Source organism: Stegodyphus dumicola, chromosome 3 (assembly GCF_044657685.1).
Source record: "Stegodyphus dumicola isolate Sdum_Otavi_A_Nest chromosome 3, ASM4465768v1".
NCBI classification, from domain to species: domain Eukaryota; kingdom Metazoa; phylum Arthropoda; class Arachnida; order Araneae; family Eresidae; genus Stegodyphus; species Stegodyphus dumicola.
In genome coordinates, this window is record NC_140770.1 from 246,607,833 (window position 1) to 246,633,623 (window position 25,791).

At 31.1% G+C, this 25,791-nt stretch overlaps 1 protein-coding gene across 8 annotated transcripts in view; it reads left to right on the plus strand.

The window, feature by feature from the left end:
• The window catches only part of LOC118201159 (uncharacterized), a 95,168-nt gene that overhangs the window by 42,072 nt on the left and 27,305 nt on the right, over positions 1-25,791 (plus strand). The window contains exon 1 of one of the 8 annotated variants that reach the window (XM_085814016.1): positions 9,549-9,572. The exons of 5 other annotated variants lie outside the window; for them this stretch is intronic. The gene's annotated coding sequence lies outside the window, so the exon portion shown is untranslated. Of the gene's footprint in view, positions 1-9,548; positions 9,573-9,745; positions 9,770-25,791 lie in introns of those variants that run through there. 2 more of the 8 variants (XM_035373211.2, XM_085814019.1) reach the window with 2 other exon arrangements.

Sequence of the window (25,791 nt, forward strand, 5' to 3'; positions counted from 1 at the left end):
AAATTGCGTTTTTCATGTCTCGAAAGCGCGACTTAGGATATATATTAGAATTATATATAGCAATTTTTCTAATGTAGGTATTTTGACACAAAAACGGCCTTTTTCTGAAATGACATACCATTTTTTTTGCATTTTTCTATTCTACGACTCAAATTACACAGAACTGCCAAGTTTTGTAAAAATAGAAGAACGAGCAGTTTTTAAAAAATAAGTTCTCAAAATTTTAGTTCTTCAATGTTAATAGAGTTTGGTATATATTTATTAATACCTTTTTTTATTTTGATTTTTCCTTTCACATTTCGAAATTTAGTCTTATTCCAAATAAAATTTGTAATTTTTGGTGAGAAATTAAAAAAATTTATCTTGACGCATTTTTTCACTTGATTAAAATAATTTCTAAATTTATAGCAACCTCTTTTCCCTTTTTTTTTTTTTTTTTTTTTTTCATTGTACGCGAGGGGGAAAAGGTCATCTCCCATACTTTCAAATAATTTTAAGAAAGTGCGTAAACCACATTTGACGTTATTATCGTTTATAACAAATATGGCAAATTTCGAAACGCGCCAGTATGTAAATTCACGTATATCTTTGGAAATTTTGAATAAAAAACTCTATTTTTTGGAAGGTATGCTTAGAAATACATTTACTTTGAGAAGATGGTAAAAATTTTACAGGTTATAATCCAAATTTTTCTCGAAAAATTTATAAAACTATTTTAAAATACAAATTTAAAAAATAAATCATAAAAAATGGGAGAATCTTATTTGGAATGAAGCTAAATTTCGAATTCTGGAGGAAGGAATCAAATACGTTTCATAAAAAACGAGATATTAATAAGTGTATACAAAATTTAATTAACACTGAAGAGCTAAAACATTGACAGCTAATTTTTTAAAAACTGCTTGCCCGATTTTTACAAAATTTGGTACTTTGGCATAATTTGAGTCGTAGAATCGAAATATAGAAAAACATTGACATGTCATTTCCGAAAAGTCTGATTTTGTGTCATATATATGCTGTATATGTGTCATATATATGTGTTTGATATATATGCTGTATAATACCTATATAGACTATATATAAACCTAATACATATCCTACCTCGCTCTTTCGAGACATGAGAAATGCAAGTTGAATTTCGTGAATCGGCTCAGTAGAACGGGAGATATAGAACTTTGGCCTCCCCCTCCCGCAGTGTGCGTAGAGTCATCAAATTTTGAATAACGTAATACTCCACCTAAGCATGGGCATTTGGAAGCCCGAAATTTGAATTTCGATTTTTTTTCATTATCTATTTCATATTTTGTAAAACTAAAGAATTTCTGATTAACAAAATCAACGATTTCGAAGCGAGCAAAGGCAACACTGTACGAAAAAAAAATATTTTTATCTCCAGCGCGCAAGACTGTCTATAGAAAATTTGAAAGATATGCTGTTTTTAAATATTTTGTGATTTTGCTGTTGAACTGAATTGTATTTGGTTTAACTGCGAAGAACATGATAAATAAAGATGATACATAAAAGGTTAAAAAAACGCCCTTTTGGGCTTAATATCAAATCCGAAAGCTTTCAGCTTTTATTTATTTTATTTTCTCGAGAAGAAGACGATTCAAAATAGATACATTAATAATATCGCGAAGTAATTATGATTGACACTAAAAATTTTAAATATCTCATTCAAGGAGATTAATCTATTCGAATCACATATTAAGTTGAGGAAATCTGAATTTCTTTTGCATTAAAGTGAAAGGATTACGCTATATTTTATTTTATTTCATATTATTATTAAAAAGTCGCAATCTGCTGTCTAAGAAAATTTTCAAAAAGTTAACAAAACTTCAAATATAAGTCATAAGTTTAAAAAGAAACTGCAGGACTTTTGGCAGATAAATTTCAGTGTAAAACCTGTAATGATTAAGCTAATCGGTTATGATATGCCTACTAGTTTTAGTTTAAAAAAATGGATGCATCAGAAATTAAACATGTAGAACATAAAATCTTGCATTTAAAATGAAAGGTTCCAAACAGTAAAACCAACTGGTAAAAAACAAATTTGGTTCGATATTATTTCATCGTAAATGAACAAACATTACCTGAAGACTTGTGCATTAATTTAAAAATAGAAAGTCTTAACTTAAGATGAAATTGTGCACTCATTCCACTCTATTGCTTGCGCATGAGTTTGCGACAAATATTTCCCTCAAATTAGAAATCCGCTTTATTTTTAAGGACTCCAAATTTGTGCATCGAAAGCAATAAACAGTCGAAATGGATTTCCTTGATGTACTGATAAAGACAATGATATCTTGAAAATGAGATTTTTAAATAAAAGTGCATCGAAAGAAATGTGATTTTACTTTAATTTTAGTATAGCAATACAGTAGTTATTTTTTTTTGAGCGACTTTTTAACGGGATCTAATTTGTGTAATCGAAAATAATAGTTTCAGTTGCAATGATGATTCTAGACGAAAACTTCGAGTATCTATAGTTATCTTGTGTAATTTTCATTTGTTAAAATTTATTGGTTCATTTATTAGCTATAAATTAGGTAAGGAAATGTAACTCTCAGCCTTTTTGGGTTTGAATTTTAAGTTACCTGTTTTATATATGTTTTATAAATATATGCTGTTGTTTAAATTTGGAATTTATATATTTGCTTTACCTACTTAATTTAATCGATTTCAATTTGGTAGTTTAAATGAAGCTCAAAATAAATTTTGTTTGATTTGGTTTAATTTGGCTGTGTATTGAATTAATTAATTGAAACTCGCTGAAAACTTTGTAAGTACTAAAAAGTTAAGACAGTAAGAGTTTAATATAGGTTAAGTAAGAGTTAAAAATTCTTTGCAAACTATCCAGTATTTACTCCGTAATGCTTATCTAAACTATTTTTCTGTTGTTTTAAGACACACAGGTTTTTTTTTTTTTTTTTTTTTTTTTTTTTTTTTTTTAAGCCCAAAGGAGCGTTAGCCCAGAAGCGCTATTAGTCTTTACGAAATTAAATAAGGGAGAATTTGCAGTAATGTATGCATGTTTTTCGCATTGAATAAACAACGACACCAAAGCCATCAAATTTTGAATAACGTAGTCCTCCACGAAAACATGGACCTGGAAGCCCGAATTTTGAATTTCGAATTTGTTTTATTGTGTATTTAATGTTTTGTAAAACTTGAACGAATTTTTGATTAACAAACTCAATGATTTCAATGCGGACAATGGCAAGTCTGTACGGGGGTGGGTGGGAAGCACTTTTAGCTCTAGCACGCGAGACTGCCTATCGGAAATTCTAAGGATACGCTGTTTTTTTTTTTTTTTTTTTTTTTTTTTTTTTTTTAATATTTTATTGTGTTATCCTCGTTTTATAAAACTTTAACGAATTTTTGATAAAAAAATTCAACGATTTTAAAGCGAGCAATGAGTGCACGGAAAAAAAAAAATTTATATCCAGCGCACGAGACCATCTATCGGAAATTCTAAAGACAAGTTATTTTTAAATATTTTTAGCCCAAAGGAACATTAGCCCAAATGCTCTGGAAACGCGTATGCGTATGTGAATGGGAAAATAAAGGCCTCACTGGAAGTAATATAAAATCTGAAAGCTTTCAGAACTTTTTTTTTTTTTTTTTTAAGTTTAAAGAGAGATCACGAAAACTAAAGAAATATCAAACATAATCTTGCTATATTAACGACATAATATCTTCATGATAGTAGAAAGGACACTTGAACCTGATTCAATGCATTATTTTTCCGTCATTAATGTTCTTGATGTAGCGGATAGGGAACTACAGGCAGACGCCCATAACTATGAATAACGGCGATTGTTGAACGAAGGCGACGCTTCCCAATGTATGTCTAGTAAACTATACTGCATTTTATCTGCGATTGTTCTTGAATGCCGAGAAGAGAAATCAAGACAACTTTACCAGCATTCAGAACAAGTTCCGCCGATTCAGTTGTCGACAATGAATGGACTTTGATCTGCGTTTGCAATCCAGCACACTACTTTCATTGCTTGACCACTTTCAATTCCACACCGCCCTCTCCATGTCTGTCCGTCCAGAACTTTCATCTTTTTTTTTTTATCTCCTCCCTGCAAATTTGTTTCTTTTTCTGCTTGCGCGGTGCTAGATGATACCAGTTGCCTTTGATCCAGATACAAGAAAGACAAGTTTGCTATGTTCATTGATCAATGTCACTAAATACTAGTAAAAAGGGTTTTATCTGCAGTTGGAGGGGGAGGCGGAAAGCAGAAAAATGTTAAGCTGTGATAGTTGCAAAGGTTAGGATTTTATGTGAGAATAAGTTTGTATTTATTTATTTAGATTTTCTTCGTGCATGCGTCCTGGAATGTATCACATTTCAGTTCGGTTGTAATCTGTGTTTATTGTGATGTAAAAAATTTTATTTAAAATATTTAGTTTTTTCAATTTAAGTAAAAGCTACGGTCTAAGCATTTTTTTGATTACTAAAGTGAATCCGAGGCCATATATCTTACAAAGTTGATGTTGCAACTGCGCAGTAGAGAACTTTGTCTCTGAGGGACTATTGTTTTCGTTTTGCGATTTTGCGTCGAATCACTCTGAATGTCAGTTTCACTTTTCAAACTGTTGCCACCAAATATTATCGCCCTGTATCATATTTGAAGAAATTAATGAAGAATCTGCATAAATGTTTCTCGCATTGTGATAAAACAACAGTACCTAGAGCCATCCAATTTTGAATGACATAATCTTACTGCAAATATGGGCATCTGGAAACCCAAATTTGAAATTTGGAATTTGTTTTATCATCGATTTCATATTTTGCAAAACTTTAACGAATTTTTGATTAACAAACTCAAGGATTTTAAAGCGGGAAATGACAGCATTGTACAGAAAAACATTTTTATCTCCAGGACGTGCGACTATGTATCGGATATTCTAAAGATCTCTCAATTTAAATTCTTTTTGCGATATTGCTCTTGAACTGAATTTTATGGTTTAAGGGCGAAGAACACGATATTTAATAAATAATGTAACACACAAAATGTTAAAAAAAGTCATTTTGGACACAATTTTCTTTTTTCTTTTTCTTTTCTTTTTTTTTTTTTTTTAAATAGATCTTTCCTGAAAGTCATCAATAATCGATTGACATAGGTAGAAATGTTGATCTTCTGTGGCGTGAGTTTTTCTATATGCAGTTTGATAGAAGTTCAATTTCTTATTCTTTACAAGTTCGCTCATGATTCGTAAATGTATAACACGTTCCATAATTTTACAAAGAATAATAGTGAGTGCAATGGGTCTGTAGTGTTTACACTCAGTGGCCGATTTTCCCGGCTTATGCAGGGGGACAATAACAGATGTTTTCCAGTTTTGGGGCAGTTTTTCCGTTTTCCATGTTGTGTTAACTATATCCAGTAGACATTCAGTAGCGATCTCACCTAGATGTTTCACCATTTCACCAAAAATGAGATCGCTACCAGGGGATCATAGAAAATTAGTTGCCATTGCCTCAAGAAGTTGGACTTCTGCCTGTTGTTCCGCGGAAGGTATTTAATTTCCCTTCTACCACTCGAAGGAGGCATTTCCCTATTCGCTACCTTGGGGACGCGCCCTCTAGGGATTACAGGCTTCCCCAGCTCTGCAAAGCTTGAGGAGTTTCCTTCCAGGCAGAGCTGTATGGTGAAAAGATTCTGGAACTGGCAAAAGCTGTGATTTCCACGTATGGATCCATTTGACTTAGATACCAACCAACCAGATAACTTCTCTCTCTCTCAAGATTCCAAAACCTCAGCTTAAATACAAGGAAATAATTTGCATTCTAGTGAGGAATACGGAAAGGAAAAGTTATAGTAAAGACAAAAACCATAATAGTGGTTAATTTAAAATATTAACCTTACAACATATACTTAATTTCTCCATTCAAGAAAAATATTAGTTGTACAGAATAAAATATTAGTTGTACAGAATAGTATGCCTTTAAAAAGAAAGTACTGAAAAATTTCTCTTCCGTAATGTATAGATGTCTATGAGCAAAATCTGAACTATTGTATATAAATATATTAAATTTTCAATTGTTCTTGATGTGGAACAATTTTTATCAGTTTGATCTTCGGGTATATTACCAACAAGTAGGTGCATGCCAGAACATTCAAAATTTCCTCAAAACAAATGCTGACCAAGCACAACTTCATGTTATTCTAATTCTCAAAAGTCATTTCGGCGATAACGTGATAGAACTATACAATTATGATCTAATTATCCAAGTTAATTATTTTAAACAATGTATTCTTCTTACTGTATGTCTAAGCTGTCATCTATTAGCTTTATTTGTTCAACTTGTTTCCTTTCATTGTCGGTAAAGGGGGTGTGGTCACAGGAAGATAAAAAAGAACACAATGGAATATTTTAAAACGCAATCTTCCGTATGCATAATTGTATTTCTAATCTTATTTCCTCTTAATTTTATTGTATTTACGAAAGAAAAGGAAACTGACAGAAATAAGAATTTTCCTTAAGATTTTATTGGTAAAACTTTGTATAAACAGCTGTTTAGTGATTCAAAATAATATCAATAGAGCAAAATGTGCTTCAGCTTACCGATTCAGTCTCAATGTGCAACGGTTAAGCAAATTAAGACTGAATCGGTAAGCTGAAGCATCTTATAAAGTATTTTCTCCATTCTTTCTGCATGCTTTCGTGGTGTATCGGTAGCACACTCAGCGCGTATTCGAGAAGTCCATGTTTGAGTTCCGGCGAAGGCATTGCTCATTTTTCATGTCTACTGCTTCAAAATAACCTAATGACTATGTACAGTTTGTCATTTCCGACTTTTTAATCTTCCCCCCCTAAATATTATGATTATATAATTGTAAATGATATTTTAAAATATAAAGAAGTGATCGCAGAATACTTATACGCAAAATATTCTTACTACTAATACTTATACCCAAAATACTTATACGCAAATACTTATACGCAAAATACTTATACGCGAATACGAATACTTATACGCAAAATAGACTGTAAAATCTTAGATTTCACAGCCCATTATGCCTCCAAAATGTGTTCTATGCATTATAATTTTTTTAAAAGCTCATAATTGGCTTACAAATCAATTTTCCTTAAAACGTTTTTCCGCGCACTCTTCCCCTTTTTAATCATCTGACTCACCAGTACGTTATCGTTGTTTGGACTTGTCTGACTGTAGCACCAGAAGAAGCTTACAAAGTTTTTCGTGGTAAGGAGTGCAAGATTGCGCCTAAGTGACAGTACGACTTTGCTCAGTTCCGCCCACAGTTTTGATGGAGAGCACAGGTCAGAGGGTCTCCAACCCTTCTTCCCCTACCAACAACCTCTCGAGAGGACTTTCGGCTCTCCGCATATTTAGAGTGCCCCCATGCCTCACAGACACTATACATTTGCAAACATCCATGTCTTCTCGTGGATTCGAACCCGGTCCCTTCGGTATGATAATCAGCGTCGTAAAGCACTATCCCGATTGGGCGGTGCACTTTATCTTAATGGATGAAACGAACAGCTTTTTCATTGTAAATGCTTTTCATTTCACGCATAGAACGAGATGTGGGACAAATCTTAAATTTTGTTGAATGAATCTTGGAAGGTTTTCAAGCATCTCGAATCTTTGACATAATAATAATAATAATATCTTTTTCTTAATATTAAAAATTTTAATAAAAGCAAAATTCAAATTAGTATATAATCAAAAGCGATTTAAAGGCATCCTTTTAAAAATACACTTATACTTCTTAGTAGTACTTCTAGTTAAAATTTAGTGAATTAGGTATGTTAATTAAAATTTTTTAGTTTCATTTTCCTCAACATAATTTGACAAAAAATATTTTAAAAGGCGTTTAAAGTTTTTACATTTCTTCATAATATTATTAAGCTCGTATAGAACAGGGAGAGGACTATTTCATGAGATAATTTAGATAAACACTAAATATGGAAGGGCATTTCTTTCCATAAAATTATGAGTGTGGTATCTAGGATCAGCATAAAGTGATATTGGTGATCCAGTGAAATTGTAATTATTCATGTTCTTTTTAATGATTGCTTCTATTGGATGCCTATCAAGCAAACTTTCCAAAATTTTGAAACAAAACTTTTAATGATTTCAAGTACAGGATTCGGAAAATTTGGAATCTTTTTGAAGGTTGGCGGTATTCGAGGATTCGAAAATCCATCCTTAAATAGAATTTTATGTCATAATAAAAAATTTTTAATGAGAAATACATCCCATACCTATTATACTTTGCGGAAATTTTCAGAAAGTTTTGACGCACGGAATCTGAATTACAAAATTTATGCAAGATGTAAATTTTTTGTTGGTCTCACTTAAGCTTGCTGCTAGGATTTTAAGTTAACTTAAAAATGCTATATGAAAAGATGCTTGTGAAAGTAGCTAATATGCATAAATGATCTATGTCCGTAAACCTACAATCGAAAAGTAATCTATGGAAAACGGCTCTCGGTATGATTGTGTTCAGCCAGTTAACGTTTAAATACTCCATTTGAAAGGTGAAAAGTAATTTCGATTTCGCCTTTCAAATTCTATTGAACGTTTACGTGTAAATTGCGTTAACTGCGAGAAAACGCAAAAGCGAAATAGCTTTCACTTTTAGCACAAAATTTAATAATGCGTTACAGAACAACAGACAACAAAATACCAACCTATGTAAATTAAAATTATCTTCTGCGTTTAGTAAAGTTTTCAGATCCTTTAATAGTCGATTAAATTATCAACTTAAATAGTTCTTAAGCTCTCGCTAGAGAAATTACATTATAAAGTTGTACGTTTTACTTCCCTCCTTTTGTTGACTCTATCTTAAAAATATTCACATATTTCTTGCTATGGTATTCTAGAAATGGTGATTAAAAGCATTATGCTAGAGAATTTTGTTTTATTAAACGAAGTTTGAATAAAATATACATAAATTTTATGCACACGATATTTCCTCTGACACGTTTTTAACCGTGGCTCTCTTTTCTTTTAGTAACAAATCGTATTATTGAGCAATTTAGTCAACACCAACATATCTTACAAGAAATTAAGGCGTTCTTTTTATGCAACCAGTGTCAAATGTAAAGGATTGGATAATCCGAAAACCCCAAGTTCGAATCCAACAATGAAAACATTTAATTTTTGAACAGTGCCACGCCTTAAGGTCTTCTCACCGATTACAGTGCTCGATTTGAAACAATGGGAGATCCGTCATCTAGTGGGACTGGTCGATTAAACTATCTTTACTTTGAGGGGGGGGGTGTAAAAATTCAAGCATTCATTGTATGTTTGAAACGTGTATTCTTAATGAAATAGTCGAAACATCAGCCTGGTATTTGTGAGATCATGAGTTTGACTCCGGGCAAGAGGATGATTAATTTTTCAATGAATTTTCACTCCTAGACTTCTCCTATCTTTAGTACAAAGTTATCCCTTCCATTACTGTGTACTTTGTATGCTGTGACTTCCATTTTGTACTAATAAAAATGTAATATACGAAACATTTTTCTTTCAGTTATCCATCCATGATTTCTAAAATAAAATGAAAATTTATTCATTAATAAAAGTAAGGAATTTTAAAATTATTTTTTACTTGCTCAGTGATATGCCTATTGAATACATGCCTATAAAATCATATTTATACGAAGAGACAGCAAAGCCAATCGGATAACCTTTCTCTTCGGGGAACCCAAGAAAACGTTCATTTTTATAAAAAGAAATGTTAAATGGTGTATTTTCATAAATATCATTCTCGAAAGCAAGGTAATTTTTTTATACATTTTACCTAAAATAAATGTTAAAATTTCTATTTTAAGCTTTTTATTTTGATCCATATTCGCATAAAATAATATGCATCTGTAATTTAAAAATATTTTAATTTTTTTGTTACGATTATTTTTAAGCTATTTTTTACGATTATTTACGATTATTTTTAAGCTACCCTCGAGTGCATGAAACTGAAAAAGCGCGAGACGGAAATTAATATTACTGTAATATAAATGCACAAGGCCTAACTAAAAAGAAAAATAATAAAAAATTATTTTTATTATCAAAAAAAGTATTCTCGTATTAAAAAAAAAAAAAAATGAAAATTTCAGATCGTAGTCTAAGTCCGCAAAGAGTTTACTATTAAAATTTCAAAAAGAGAAAAATATTTGGAAAATATAAAACACAAAAATCATAAGATTAAAAATAAATTGCAATCTTTTCTAGTGTGCCCACCAGCGGCCGAGCGGTAAAGTAGTTCACTGAACGCTGGTAGTTCGGTCCGAGGCTCGAATCCCACGAACGGGTTGGCTGCATGGGCGCTTTCGTGGTTATAACCATGTGTAGCGTCTATACAAACCAGTTTTCCTTACAACGTCCTCCACGAAGGCATCCCTCCCTTTAGGCAAGGAGCTCTCGAGGTTTTGCCGTAATCATATAAACGAAACTATTCTAGTGTACAGCTTTGAAAGAAACTCATGAAAAAAAATTTTTTTTAAAGCTAAGTTACAACAGGCGTACTACTTTAAGAGTTAATCTGCTAGAAATGAGAAGCATAGAACATAAAATCTTCTGCTTAAAATGAAGCGTTCAAAACTAGTTTCTAGGAGTGAAAAGTCATTGAAAAATTAATCATCCTCTTGCCCGGAGTCAAACTCATGATCTCACAAATACCAGGCTGATGTTTCGACTATTTCATTAAGAATACACGTTTCAAACATACAATGAATGCTTGAATTTTTACACCCCCCTCAAAGTAAAGATAGTTTATAGTTTAGACAGCATAGCTAAGTAATTTTTACACCTCCCCTCAAAGTAAAGATAGTTTATAGTTTAGACAGCATAGCTAAGTGGTCGAAAAAAATTTGCTAAGTTGTTATTTCGTAGTAAATTAACTTGACGTAGAAGCTTGCTTATTTCATATATGAAATATTTAATTATTCAAAACTTAATTATGCATTAATTTCGTTGGATCGCTTGAGCATGGTAATTGCAGCAATATTTCTCTAAAGTTGTAATATTTTCTATTTTGTCAAGATACGAAATTCTGAAACTGAAAACAGTGGCACCTCAAACGTATTTCTGTCGAGGAGTTTAAAACGAAATTAAATTTTTATACTATTCCATAAATAACTGTAATTTGTTAGTTCTAGAAATACTTGATTGGAAATGTGTGAGTCATGAGTCACAGATAAACTTCCTCCTAGGATGGTAAAAACTCACTTAAGAGCACTGAAAAAAAATTTTTTTTAATCATCTTGTAGAGGCATTAGATTAATTAGAAAAGCCGGAGAGATGAAAAATGAACAATCGCCTTCGCCGGGAATCGAACCGCGGCCCTCTTGAATACCGGCCCAGTGTGCAGACCACAACAGCACGAAGGCACGCCAAGAAGGTGGGAGGGAGAAATACGTTATAATCTATTTAATTCTTTGGTGTTTCTATTTTAGCAGCTTATCTCTTTTGAGGAAATACAGCTTTGCCAAACAAATTCTCATTATCATAATCCAATCAATTTTTTTTTTACTACTTTATTCATAAAGTAGATACAGGAAAGTCATTTCTTTAGACAGAGGTTTCCCACGTTACTGTTTTTGTCCACAATGTACTGAGATTACTTGCTTGTATTGTAGAATATTTATTTGAAATTTAAAATTTATTAGTTAAACATAAATAAATATAAATTAAAAAAATAACATATTTATGTTTAACTAATGGGACAACAAAAACGATTTGATGGGAAAAAAAAAGTGTTAAATAGGAGAAAATATGTTTGGGAATTCGCCGATTTAGCATTACCTTCCGGCTAGCCTGGATTTCAGCTAAGTAAAGTTTCTATAAGAACGGTTTTCCTATGATGTAAGTGGAGTATGTCAGTAACAGATTATTATTGATTAGAAAAAATTTTAAATGAGAGAAGACTTGTTTTGGAATTCGCCGATTTGGCATTACCATTCGGGTATCCTGGATTTCAGCTAAGCAAACTTCGTACGAGAAGGTTTTCCTATGTTTTAATAATGTTTTTCTATGCTAAGTGGAGTATGTCAGGAGCAGAATATATAAGACCCCTTCGTATTTCGTTTTCGTTTACAATTACTTTTATTTTGACGCTTCTGAAAATTTCTAAGTTTTTAAAATCTGTGCTTGAAATGCCATGAGTCAATCAGCTTCCGTATCATGGGCTCTAGATTTTAATCATCAGTCCATTTAAAATGAAATCCAAGATATCTAATCTTCTGAGCCCAGGTATCGGATATCTGAAGCTTCTGCAATTATATTATTTCAAATTATTCGCTTCATTTACTCTGAAATTATTTGTTAAATCCTGAAGTACTGTATCAGTTCTTGTTCTCTAGTTTAACTGGGGAATTTAATACTTTATTTTATCGATAAGTAGGAGAGGTAAAGCTAAAAGGATAGAGGAAATGTCACGGACATGTAAACAACAATTTTTTGTTTTTTTTCCCACTTTCAAAGAAGTTTTAATTATAGGTTTCTGTTATTACAAAATCTAAAAAAAAAGTTAAGGGATTTTTAATTATTTTATGTATATTTTGTTATATATTATTATTAACTAGGTCAAGTTTATATCATGGGTTACAGTTTATATTATGGATTACAGGCAAAAATACAGTGGCAGAATCACCACGAACGAAAACGTTGCGGAGGAAACAACGCAAGGCGAAAATATTGTCACATAGTAGAAGAAAAGAAAGCAAGGAGAAAACATCGCAGTTCTAAAAAATCGTGGTGCAAAACATCGCGGTCGAAAGTAAAGCGGTTCAAAAACGTCACAGTTTTAAAACAGAGTCGTGGATAATATCGTTGTAAAAAAATAAAGCACCTGGAAATCATCGCATGACAATAACATCGCAAACATGCATTTTTCAGGTTTTAAAGGTTGTATATGCATATTCGCGTAATGATTTAGGATCGCTAGAAGAAATGAGGAATGTTTGTACTTTTATATTACATACCTTTTTATTTATAAAAATAAATATTGCTATAAGTTTTATAAAATTTCATGACAACAAAAGAGTTCTTATTTTCTTTCAAGTACATAATTGTGCGTTAAGAACTGCACGTAATTTTTGAAAAGATTTGCAATCAATAAAAAATCCATAACAGCATAATAAGCTAAAAACTAAATTGTAACAAGTTCTTGAGAATCCTTTGTCGAACTTATAAAAAATTACTTTATATTTTTTACGACAAGAAAATAAGTTAATATTTTATGGAAGCAAGAGAGTGAAATTTTCTGTATTTGTCAAGTATTTTACATTACATAACGAGAATGAAGGAATAAAAAAATAGCAGTAAAATGATTGTAGAGAACTCAATATAAAATCCTTTTAATTTTCTACAAATTATTCAGAAATAACTAAATTAAAATGCATAAAATTGTTCTGTTTTTTACAAAATTCTTTTAAAAAAAGAATTCCAAATGTCAACACAAATTGTAAAAAACCTTTTGTAAGACTGTGACATTGATTTTCGAGTAATCAATGAAAAATTTACGTATCCATCTATCTTTAAATAAAGATTATTAAATACTTAAATTTTTCATGATGACAGATAATTTAGATGATGGATCATCAAAGATGGATGCATTTCTTTAATCTTCCGTTTATATCAAAAAGCAATCCTATCTTTTCACAGTGTTTCATATCATTCGAACATTCTGCACACATTTATATACTAATTAAAAAAAAAACGACTTTCATAGTCAGATCACATGGGGTTCGCATTATGTTGCTCCAATACCGTTTTTTAACAAGCAGAAACTGAAATTGCCTATTGTTTCTTTTGAGGTTCAGAAAACTTCTTTTATTATACCACTAATAATTTTAATGTAAAATACATATATTTTAATAATTACAAAATCAACATCGCCTGACTGCTTCATGAAAAAGCAAGAAGCTTTATATGAATGTAAATATACTTTTCTATATAAGAAACAAACTTAACAGATATGTGTTATAGAAATGTTTAAATTGCGTAATATTCGCTTTATATAGTTGGAATTGAGACATCTGTTGTGCATTTTTCTTCACTGTCCTATTCCTCTTTTTTCTTGAAATATATTTCTGATTCAGCAATGATCCCATTGTGACAAAAAGATAAAATAAATGTTTCTGTAAAGAATCACGAAATGGCATTTAAAATACGAAAGCGAAATAGAAAACTACTGTTTTGAATAGCGCATACTAATACCTGTACGATTGTTAAGTGCACATGCATTTTAAAAAGCTGCTGAATAACTAATTCAAATGAAATTAAATCGTAGGTTTTTGATGAACTGTCAATGACAAAGTATAATAATTGTCGAAAACTAAGGATACTTCTGCAACATTATTTTAAATGAGACAAAAGATTTATATTAACAGCAGTGGGTTTTTAGTATACCGTTTTAATTCAAAATTATGCAAATCAGATCTTCAATCGAACAAAAAATTAACATTCCTTTGTTACACATTTTATTACTTTACTACCGCTAACTTAGAATCCCAGGCAGTTCTCAGACATGTAAACATAGATAAGAAGAGAATATCAACACATCTTTAATTATAACAGTTTTTTTCCCATTAAAAACGCAGAGTTGTGGAGAAGGTTTGAAACAATCTTATTTTTGAACCCTGAATCAAGGTGTTGAGATCGGGCAGGGGGAAGCGTTCCGGTGATCAGGAAGACAGAAACAGTGTGGTGAGGTAAAAATCCAAATTAGTCACACTCCGATACATGGCCATTGGCTTTCACTCAAGTTTGATGAACTCCTATACCTGCGAGCCGTTGGTTAGTAAACGATAAATGTCTGCTAATTGCTGCATCTGCGCTCACTGGTATTGAGGCCAAACATGTATTAATTTAATTTGTAAGCTCATTATGCAAATATGACCCAAATGCAAACTTTCATTATGAACTACTATGTGACAGGCTTTCTTTCTTTTTTATGGTGTTTATTTTCAATCAAAAGAAAAACGCTGTACTATGTTTTTGTTGTTTATTGTAATAAATACTGCTGTACCTGTTGCAGTATGAAGAAGTAAACCTCTTTTACATATAATGCAATTCCTATAACCGTAAGCTTAAGAATGAAGTAACCGATTAGATAGGATAGTAAAAGGATTATAAGTCACGGTTAGTTATGAAATGTTCGGATACCACTGCCAAAATTGCTTTGAGTTATAGGAAGGAAACTCACTGTCTTTTAAAGTCCTATTATGTGTACGCTGTCTGAACACAGAGATTACATTCCATAGATGGCCATTTCCGAAAATGGACATTATTTCTCTCAATATAAATAAATTTCGATATTTAATATCACTGATAGTTACGTTTTGTAAGTAGATCATATCCGCAAAAAGTGAAATCATCTTGAAATGCGGGTACTTTCACTTTAGGATGGTTTAACAATAGGTCGTAAAATTAGCAAAAATCATAGATTCATAGTTCTTAGCATAAATTACAAAAATATTATGCATTGTAATAAAGGGAGCTAATCTTAACAATTGTCATTTTAGAAAAAAGAAATTAGAGTTCCATTTTAATAGCTCGAATTCGAATTAAAGGTATATTAGCAAAAGCTAAAATGTTTACTCTGACTAAATGTTTCCGTAAATGCAAATTGCATTATCTTCTAATTTCAGTTTGTTTAATTTATTGCTACAGCGCAGGGTTCGGATCACAGTTAAGATAATATTGCGTGAGTTTTTCTGGACTTAAAAGATTTTGCAAATTTATTTAGAATGATAATACCCTTATTTGATTGCTATGATTAACTTACTATGTGGTTCCAGTTATCTCCAAATCACTTTAAGCCTACACTGGTGGCAACAGTTTTAGTGCAATGTGTTTACGAGTAAAGAAAAAATTGCCTTTTTAAAATTTTATACAGTCTCCTTCAAAAGCGTAGATGGATACAAAGACTTGCTATAACTTATTGGTAAATTTAGGCATGGATATAAAGCAGTTACAGTTAAACTATAAGTAAAATGCAACTAATCCTTATATGGTTTGCTACAGTGAAAAGAAATTCAGCTTTATACAGGCATTGATAAATTATCATGGCGGGTAGAATACATAAAAAATATCCCATGCTAAATGTTTCTGAGTATGTGTAGATAAACAAATGGCATACTTATTTGTTAAGAAATATGTTATGGGTTTCCATGTATTTTGCAAAAAATAAGTTTGGGTTTTTGAAACGCTTCCAAGTTCCAAGTACCGCTGGATGCGCCGCTGATTAACTTGCAGGATTTGCAAGTTTTGTTCCGGCTGTCTGAGTTAGTTGCTATAGAGCGCTGAAAGTAGGAGAATACATGAGTGAGACCTAAGTCAGGATTGCAGATGTTGAGAGGGCGTGACTACCTTGTCACGTGAGGTGTGAAGAAGTCGTTAATACGTTGCGAGATTTCAGGTTAGAAATGCTGAAGAAAACATTAAATGTACAAATTTGCAGAAATAATTACATAAAAGGGAAATTTTTCTAGTAATCATCAGAGTAACAACATATGCAATAAACCAAATTTCATCATATAACACAGTCTAGCAGTCCTGTAAGTTGAAATTCTGAGTCCATGATAACGTGATGGGGGTGGTGTAAACAGAATCATGGTTTCATTATAACAGTCGAAGATGTTTCAGGAAAGCAATAATTTTAGTAAGAGTTACAAAATAACAAAATAAATGCAGAACAAATGTTAACACAAAATACATATATTACAAATTCAAAATGTCTATCCCAGAGTATACTTAGAATAAGTCACATATAACGTGAGCGGAATCAGGCATTCTGATTCGCTTAGCGTAATCTTGTCCCAAACTGATGAAAAGAGTAAAATAATTAAATAATGGGTTGCAATAGCGAAAAATCACTATTTTTCTCATGTTCTTCAATATGATAAATATAAGGAATACCAGAAATTTCAGTCCTAAAAAATGCAGAAAGTCCTACAACAAAGCTGAACATAGAACTCAAGTTCTTAGGTCACGTGGGAGGTCACTCTCCCAGGCGCTGACTTTTAAAAGTGCTTCTTGAATATTGAAGAAAAGCAGTATTCTGGAGTAAAGTAAAAGAAAATAAGAGTAAAATCACTATGTATAGATCAAAATTTCCACTAACTTAATATTAGGTGAGGAAATTTTCGTTTCCACTGAGTATGTAGGCAGCGAAAGGTCGAAGAAATCGATCATCGGTGAGAACTTCATAATGAAACATGTTGAAATGATTCATAAAGTTACATTCCTGCGCATTTTTGAAGAATTTATCGTTAAGTTTTCGCAGATGTACCGCGATGGTATCAATTTTGAGGTCCTCATGGAGGGTCTTGTTGCGGACATAATAGTGTGCGTTCGTGATAATACGCAGGAGTTTATTTTGAACGATTTGGAGTTCGTTTACATCTGAGTCTTTGGCTGCCGACCAGGCAGGAGATGCATAAGTTAAAATAGGTCTAATTGTGGAGAGATAAACAAGTCTTTTTTTTTCCCAAATCCAATCTAGAGTATTTACCGAGTATAGGAAGCAAACACTTGATAATTTGTATTTTGAAACGCAAATGAAGCACGAAATTATATTCCGTCCCTTATTATCTTTAGACTACTGGATAAAGTAACAACTTCGGCAACTAAAACTCGCTGCTCGAGGCGATGTGATCAGTTTCAGTGTAGAGATTTACCTTGTTGAAAGCAAATTTTAAAGGCTTACCTGTAGGAAACGAAACATTCAAAGCCAAAACATGTTTCCCGTACTTTTCCATGCATCTGATATCACATTATTTGGTTAAATATGATGCTCCAGGGAAGAAAACCTTGCGATGAATAATATAACTTCATTTGCATTATAGCAACAAAAACATTCTAGATTGTTTTTTTGCGCTTTTGGTTCATCGTTTGGGTCACGTGATTTTTAACGTATTTTAATAGTCGAAAACACAAATTGCTTTAAGTTAATCATCCAGAAACAAATCGCGAATAACTGTTGCCTAAAATTTGCGTTTTTCTTAACAGTTGCATAATTTCTGCTAATCTGTCATATCTATATCATATCTTTTTGAACCGATTTTTAGCATTATGTATTTTTATCTTATACTGCTGTCAGTAACACTTAGATAAGCTATACATTTTGGAGTTAAACGACTATTCTTGCAGCAATTTTTTATTCTCTCATTACGAGAAAATCATATTTGTGGCCACACTATTATTTATGCAGAGATATTCTCCTTTGTTTAAGTTCCTTCTCGTTTACCTCCCTTGTTAATACGCAATATTTTAACGATTTATTCTGTCTGTTGGAATAACAGCAATTTAAACAACAATATTTTTTTCATTATGTACAGGTTCCTTTTTGCAAATCAAATATTAAGAATGAGAATAATTCGGTAGAGAAGCTCAAGTGGGAAAGATCTATCAAAAATTTAGTTCAAAATTGATAAAAAGAATTAGTTTATAACAAATCACGATATAGTGAAAGTTTAAAATTCTTTGGAATTATTATTCTCCAGCAACGTACCTATGCGGATCATTTGAAACCTGTAACGTTTCAATTTCCTAGTTCCTCATGGTTTCAAGAATTTTTATTTTAGATAAAATTTTATAGGTATGCGATGGAAATAGGAAATTTCGTTCACCAGTATATTCCGGCATCCTATGTAAGCTACCCTACTCACCAGCAAAGTTTAAACTTACTAGTTCTCTTGAATTTTAAGACTTTTTGCAAGGAATGCGAACTGAAGCTTTAATATTATGTTTGATAATTTCTTTCCAAATGTACTCAGGAGCTAACATTTTCTTTGTATTGGTTTTGCATCGAACTATTTTATATTTTTTAAAATGTACTATTTCTTACCATGATCTTTTATGTGTTTGCTCGTGTTTTGAACAAATTTATAAGTGTTTAACTGTCACAGATTGTTTTAATGGTTATGAAAAAGTTGCAATAAAAATAAATGTTACTTAGTTGTACGAAGTAAAAAAAAGAATTGTAATCGCTAAAAATTTCTGGTATCGTGTTTCAACGAAAATATACATTTGACCGCTCTCGGTTATATTTGAACTAGTATGTTCTTTCGTGACATCTGTACAGAAGGACAGAATAAAGGACTTTTTTTCCCAAAACGGATTGTGAAATGGATTTAAAATGGATTCCGAAGAGGTTTTTTTTTCGTAACGACTGTTCATACATGAGTACGTACGTATGTATGTATCTCGCATAACTCAAAAACGAGTAGCTTCAGAATGCTGAAATTTTGCATATGGGACTGCTATGACATGTAGATCTGTACTGCTCTTTTTGGTTGCAATTGGCCGCACCTAAAGTATATAAATATGTGTATATCCACTCTGTTACTCGGTTCTGTAAACTCAGTTTCTTTATTCTTAGATGTTTATAAATTGTGTATTTTTTGCTTTAAAATGATTGAATTATGTTGTTCTTGTCTTCCGTTTAAGGTTTTTATGCCTTTAGTTAACCTGCATGTGTGAATTTTAAAGAGTGCATTTATTCTATTGTGGTTTATGCGCTGTCGACGATGCAGATTTAATTCAATTCAATAAGTTTAAATGAAATGCAGGAAAAAATGCGTATAATTTAATATTCCACATAAGGAATTCGTGTGGTGTACACATCGGATTTTTTACCCAAGCAACCAAATTTATTTACATTTGAAACTACGGAGAGTAATGAATTAAGTCAGCTTCTGCACCTTCAGTGTCATTTTACCGAGTAGGACCAAAAGTAAACTTTCAGTTTTATGCACTAAAAAACCTGCCTTCCTGCCTGCTGGCCGAATTGCTCGTTTTTGCGAACAAACTCTAATCTTAATTATAAATTTTTTTAAAATTGTTTTAACTGTATTTGGTGTTTCATAGTTTTCTACATTTTTCAATTTTTGATGAAGATATTTTAAGGTTTTATGTATTTTTGACTTGCCGCGAAGTGAGAACTGAATTAATTGAATAAGAATTATATTATATCTCTAATGAATTTCGAGGAAATAAATTTAGATTAAATGCAGAAAAAATGTGTATAGTTTAATATTCTGTGCAAAGATGGGGTATACACATCATATTTTTTTATATAATTTGCAAAGCATTTATATAAAGCAAATCGTTTTGGATTATCAAGGAATGTCTTGTTTTATGACACTTTCACGTGTATGAGCTTGAACTTTTGAAAGTTTTTCTCAAAATAGAATAATTAAATGGTATAAATATTATATCTTAACTATAAACATATTTCCTTTAGAATTCAAACAACAAAAATCAACGTTATATTGGCAAACATAACGCTGATTTTTGTTGTTTGAATTCTAAATTAATACTTGTTCGGCATGTTATTTTATCTTACCTATAAACATGTTATTTTATCTTACCTATAAACATGTTATTTTATCTTACCTATAAACATGCTATTTTTAATGTAAAAATTTGCAGTAAGATCTTTCTTAAATGCTACGCATGTTAGCCGTACCAGTTTATATGCTACGCATATAGATTGGTACGGTTCCCTGAAGGACGTTTTAAAGGAAATTACATAAAGACCATTGCGGTATATGGAATTCTGCATTTTACATTGTTCATATAAACATGAAACGCTACAAACTAAAACTCAAAAGTTTCGGAAACTGATATGTCGTACATTTAACACAGTTAAAGCGTTTGAGTATACTATCCTCTATTTAGCAGTTTTGTTAAGGAATCATAAGTTAGAATAGCTATGAAATCTTTATTTAACAAGTTAGAGAGTTTGCTTAACTCAAATAGAGCACAAACAGAATGCAAATCAAATTTAAGTGTTAACAAACATTTAACTTGAAGTAAAGAACTTACAAGATACTCATTTATAAGTTTTAAATATCTTCAGACTTAGCTATTGGGCAATATTATCAGGAGCATATTCCATAAAAGAAGGCAACATGCTGAAAAGAATGAAGCACAAAAATAATGAAAGTACAATTTTTTAAGACTTCTGAATATAAATAGATGTCTATGTCTATGTCTTATCACTTAATTCATATACATAGATGTCTATGTCTATGTCTTATCACTTAGTAAGAGGCAATCGACCATTAACGGCCTTTACCAATATATGATAATTGACTTTTAAATGCTTGAAGAATCGAGTAAGTTGTATCCAATAATATGGAAATACTTGTACACATGTTGTGCTAGAACTCAGAGATTACTAGCGACGGAGGCTCCTGTGCCGCCGTCCGTAGAATAAGTAAGCTTTGAACAAATGAGGTGTTCGTGTGACTCCATCTATTAGTAGGGGTCAAAAGCATTTTAGTTGACTGGAGCTCTGGTTGCGCCATCTCTTGCAAGATGTATTGTAAGGCATTTTTAGAATTTCATAAAAATTATTCTTCTGATAAGCAATAATTGGTAAGTAAAATGATGAAAAACACAATTTGCAGTATATGTAAATAGAATTCTCTCTCGCCAATATATATCGTTTGGTGCTCGTTTGTTTTTGACGTTGCCAAGTTTCATTATGCAAAAGTGGCACTAATTTATTCTAATAGTAACTATAAGAAAATCTTTGTAATTTTGGTTCGTACATTGTTGATTTTTCATAATTTGAAAGAACTAACAGATAAGTATTAAACTTTCTTACGTTCTAGAAACACATAGCTCTGAAAGGTTTTCTTCGTTATTTTTTGTTTTTAACCAACATAATTTATGAGAAAGCATCAAAAAGCTGGAATTTTTCTCAAGGTTATCATTCTTTCCTTACTTTATTGTTAATTGAAAATTTAAATGACTCAAAACTACATCTTGCGAATATTTTAAGTGCTTATTATATTATAAAGTTTCCTATACCTGTAATCTTAATTGTGTTTTTCAGCTAAATTACAGTACTGCGTAATAATTCCTTGAGAGTTATGATTTTTAAAGAAATTTAAACTAAGGTAAATAGAAACTGATTCTCATTAACATTAGAATAATTTAAGTGCATGAAAAAATATGTGAAGAGTACAAAGGTTTTAAATTTCAAATACAAATAAAAACTCAAATATTTCTCCGGTACAAACAAAGACCTTTGTCAGAAAATTCATTCTTTCAAAATTAGATCTTTGAAAGAAACTTAGTGTATTAATCAAAATGATTTTTTTTTTTTTTTTTTTTTTTGTGTGTGTGTGTGTGTAAGATTAGGTCAAAAAGAATTATGTTCTTGAGAAATACTTTTTATTTGCTAAACATTACGCAGGGTACGTATAAATATAAAATTAAATAATTATAGCAGCTTCGAATGCGCAAATTAGCTTCGTTTTAAATGCTGCGTATTATTAAATTATGCTGTGTTCGAATTTAACTATGATATCCACAGCTGACAATAGTAAGAAGTCCAAAAGATTTACTGAGTTAATCTTCAACGAAGGGCAACCTTGAGAATTTGAAAGAAATTTTAAAAAAGGTATTTTGAATGCCTTTAAGCAGAAAGAGAACATGATGTCTTGAAGATGTCTTGATAAACATGTCACTTGCATAAATATAGAACTTTCTACAAAATTATAAAGCTGCATGACTGTCGCAAGCAATGAATTAGAGAATTATCTAAAAGAATATTAGCTGGCAAATAAAGATTATTATCAACACAGTGTTCTGTGCATTAATTACACATATTTTCAACTCTAAACAGATGTTAATTTTAGTTTTGAGGTAGTGGATGTTGCCGAAATACCATTTAAAAAAATTAAATAAAAAAAAAATGACAGTTTTACGGCACCCTCATTTATTCCCTCATTTTTAGTAACAAAAGTTGCTTAAACATCATTGAAAAATAAAGCAAGATCTGAAGCAATACAACTTTCAAACAATATTTGGCTTATTATTTCAAACAATATTTGACAATATTTGGCAGTTGAACACTAAAGCTTTAATTCCTAACACAAAGTAATTTTTTATGCTCTTTTGATCAGAAAGTATATTTATCAAAAGTTCGTTAAAAATAATTTTTTCGATTCGTTAATTTTTTTAAATTTAATTTAATTCGTTAATTTTTTTAATGCCAAAAAACTTCTAGGTTTCAACTAATTTCTACACAATAACTCGCAAAAGTGATCGGATACTTTTCATTTCCGGAAACAACGACAAAAAATGTAAACGTCTTTAGCTAAAACTATGAAATGGGATTTTGAGGTATACGCGTACTTAGCATTCTTTGTGTACAAAATACATTATAAGGTATTTTCTCCTTCCTTGCTTTCATGGTGATTGCACACGACGAGGACATTGCACATTTTTTACGTCTCCTGCTTCAAAAGTATTTAATAACTCTATAATATTTTATCCAAAATAAAACATTAAGCTTATAATTTAATAATTTTTCTTTTGAGGCGGAGTCATGTCACGTGAATCATCGAATCATCTGACACCTTCTATTTCACCAAACTAAAAAGAATTTAAAAATTCAATATTTCTTTGGATTATTATTAATTCATTCAATTTGACTTTTAGCATGAATTCACCTAAATTTTTTTACCATATTCAGCCTAATATTTCTTCAATAATTTCTACAAGACCTGAGGTAGACATTTTGCAGACCTTTGCGAGTACTAAATTCCGCTCGCCCGTGCTCGCTGAAATGTTTTATTTGAGTTTTATATTCAATTTCTTTCTAAGTATGTTCAGCAGGGCTTAAATTCTAGACACTAAGAATGCATTTTGATTGTTTTAGGTATGTTAAAAAGCATGCAGAACCTCACGTTTTTGGCAGTATGATCATTGTTTTTGTATTATATGGAATTATTTTGAAAGTTCATTATATTTGTGCCGGTAATATCAAATTTTTTTGTAAAAAGGTTAGTATTTCTGCCATTAATTCATTATTAAAATTAATAAACTTAAGAAGATTATGGTTTCAAATAAATTTACCCCATCCGTGTAAATCAACTCTTCCTCTACCGTTTTCTGGGTTTGACAGTAGCAGTAGTAAACGGTGCAGTAAGCCGATTTTCGAAATCTATTAACGTTTCTGTGCGCTAAAAACTGACTATTCTAATAATGGTATCTTAGATCAATATTTGAATTTTGTTTTTATGACTGACAGTTTTTGAGGGAAAAAAATGAGGAAGTTTTTTGTTTTCTTTAGATGCAGAAATTTTACTTGCCACCCAACTATTTTACCAAAAATATCTAACTACTATTTTAACAGCTTTTATTTTATCGATATTGTAAATGGTTGGTCTTCTTCATGTATTAGTCTTAGAATATTTTAATTACTTTTGACAATATTTCGTAGCATTCCTTAGAACATTTTCCATTATTTTCCATAGAATCTTTTCTTTTATGTCGTGTTTAGAGTTATCTTAATGAGTTAAAATACCGTTAAATGCTTTAAAATAACCGTTTCAACAAATTTTTCATATATTTTGTTTTTCTATAAAAAATTAAGCATAACTTTACAGATTTCTAATCACATATGTTTTCTTGAATAAGCCACGATAACAAAACTTTGATATAACACAAAATCTAAGAAAATTTAATCGAAGAATTCAAAGCAACAAAGTTTTTTTTTTTAATGGTTTTCTGTTGCTTCGATGCAAAGTAATGCCATTAATTTACGTACCGCATTCCCTGTATAATATCCCCCCCCCCTCCAGTCTTAGAAGTTTCTAGAAATTTAGAAACGTAGTGCGAAGTGACATAATTTTCCTAAAAAAAGATATTTATTTTTAAATTCAATATTTAATCATTTGAAAAAATATTTAGTGTAAGGAAAAGTACAGTGTAAAGAAAGCGTAAAAGACAATTTAGAGTTCTACGTTCATTTAAACTGTTCGGTACTAAGCTGGCTGGTACTTAAATGTTTGCTGTCCTTATCTGAGGCTTTGCACTTCGGACCTGTCATGTGCAAAGCTTTTTTAAATTCCTCAATTATTAATTCTTAACTTGCTGATCTCCACATGTTTTAGTTTCCATTCTTTGCCACTTAACTAATGTTAACTATTAGAAACAAGCCAGTATACTTTTTTAAGTTATAATTACCCATTTCGCTTTCTTAGATATCAACTAGCTTGGGCTGCGGGCAAAGCAAAGTTTATTAGTTCTTTATATACGTGAAAAGAAAATGCATAAAAGCATTTCGATATGAATGAAATCAGTTCATTTTTTCCAAGCAACAACCAATTCGTAAATAGTTTTTGTGTTACCGAACTAGGAAACAAAAACGTTTGGCACTTCAGGTTAATGCGTATACGTATGACGTCATGATTTAAATTTAATGTAATATAACAACTTTTTCTCAATATCAATAACAGAATTAACGCGGCAATAAAATATCGTGTCAATTTTCCTAGCCCGAAACAAAAAAAACAGCTATCTTTTTTAAATGCTGACATTAACGAAACGTTTTCCACTTACAATGACGTCCCATGCAATCGCTTGCTTTCTTCAACGTCAGAATCTGACTTTATATAATAATAATAATAATATATTTAATGTTTGGTAATGCTATTTTTAGTCCAAAGGGGCGTTAGACCCAAAGGGCTATTAGTCTCAAAACGGCATTTTGCGTTTCACTTTCTTTCGTTCGTTTCATTTTCTGCGTTGGTTCACTTTTAAAACTGTTGCCACCAAATATTATCGCCATGCATTATATTTAAAGAAACTAAATAATGAAGAATCTGCATGACTGTTTCTCCAATTGTGAAAAAAACAATACCTAGAGCCATCAAATTTTGAATAACGTAATCCTCCATCCAAATATGGGCATCTGGAAGCCCTAATTTGAAATTTGTTTGTTATTTCATATTTCGTAAAACTTTAGCAAATTCATGATTAACAAACTCAACGAT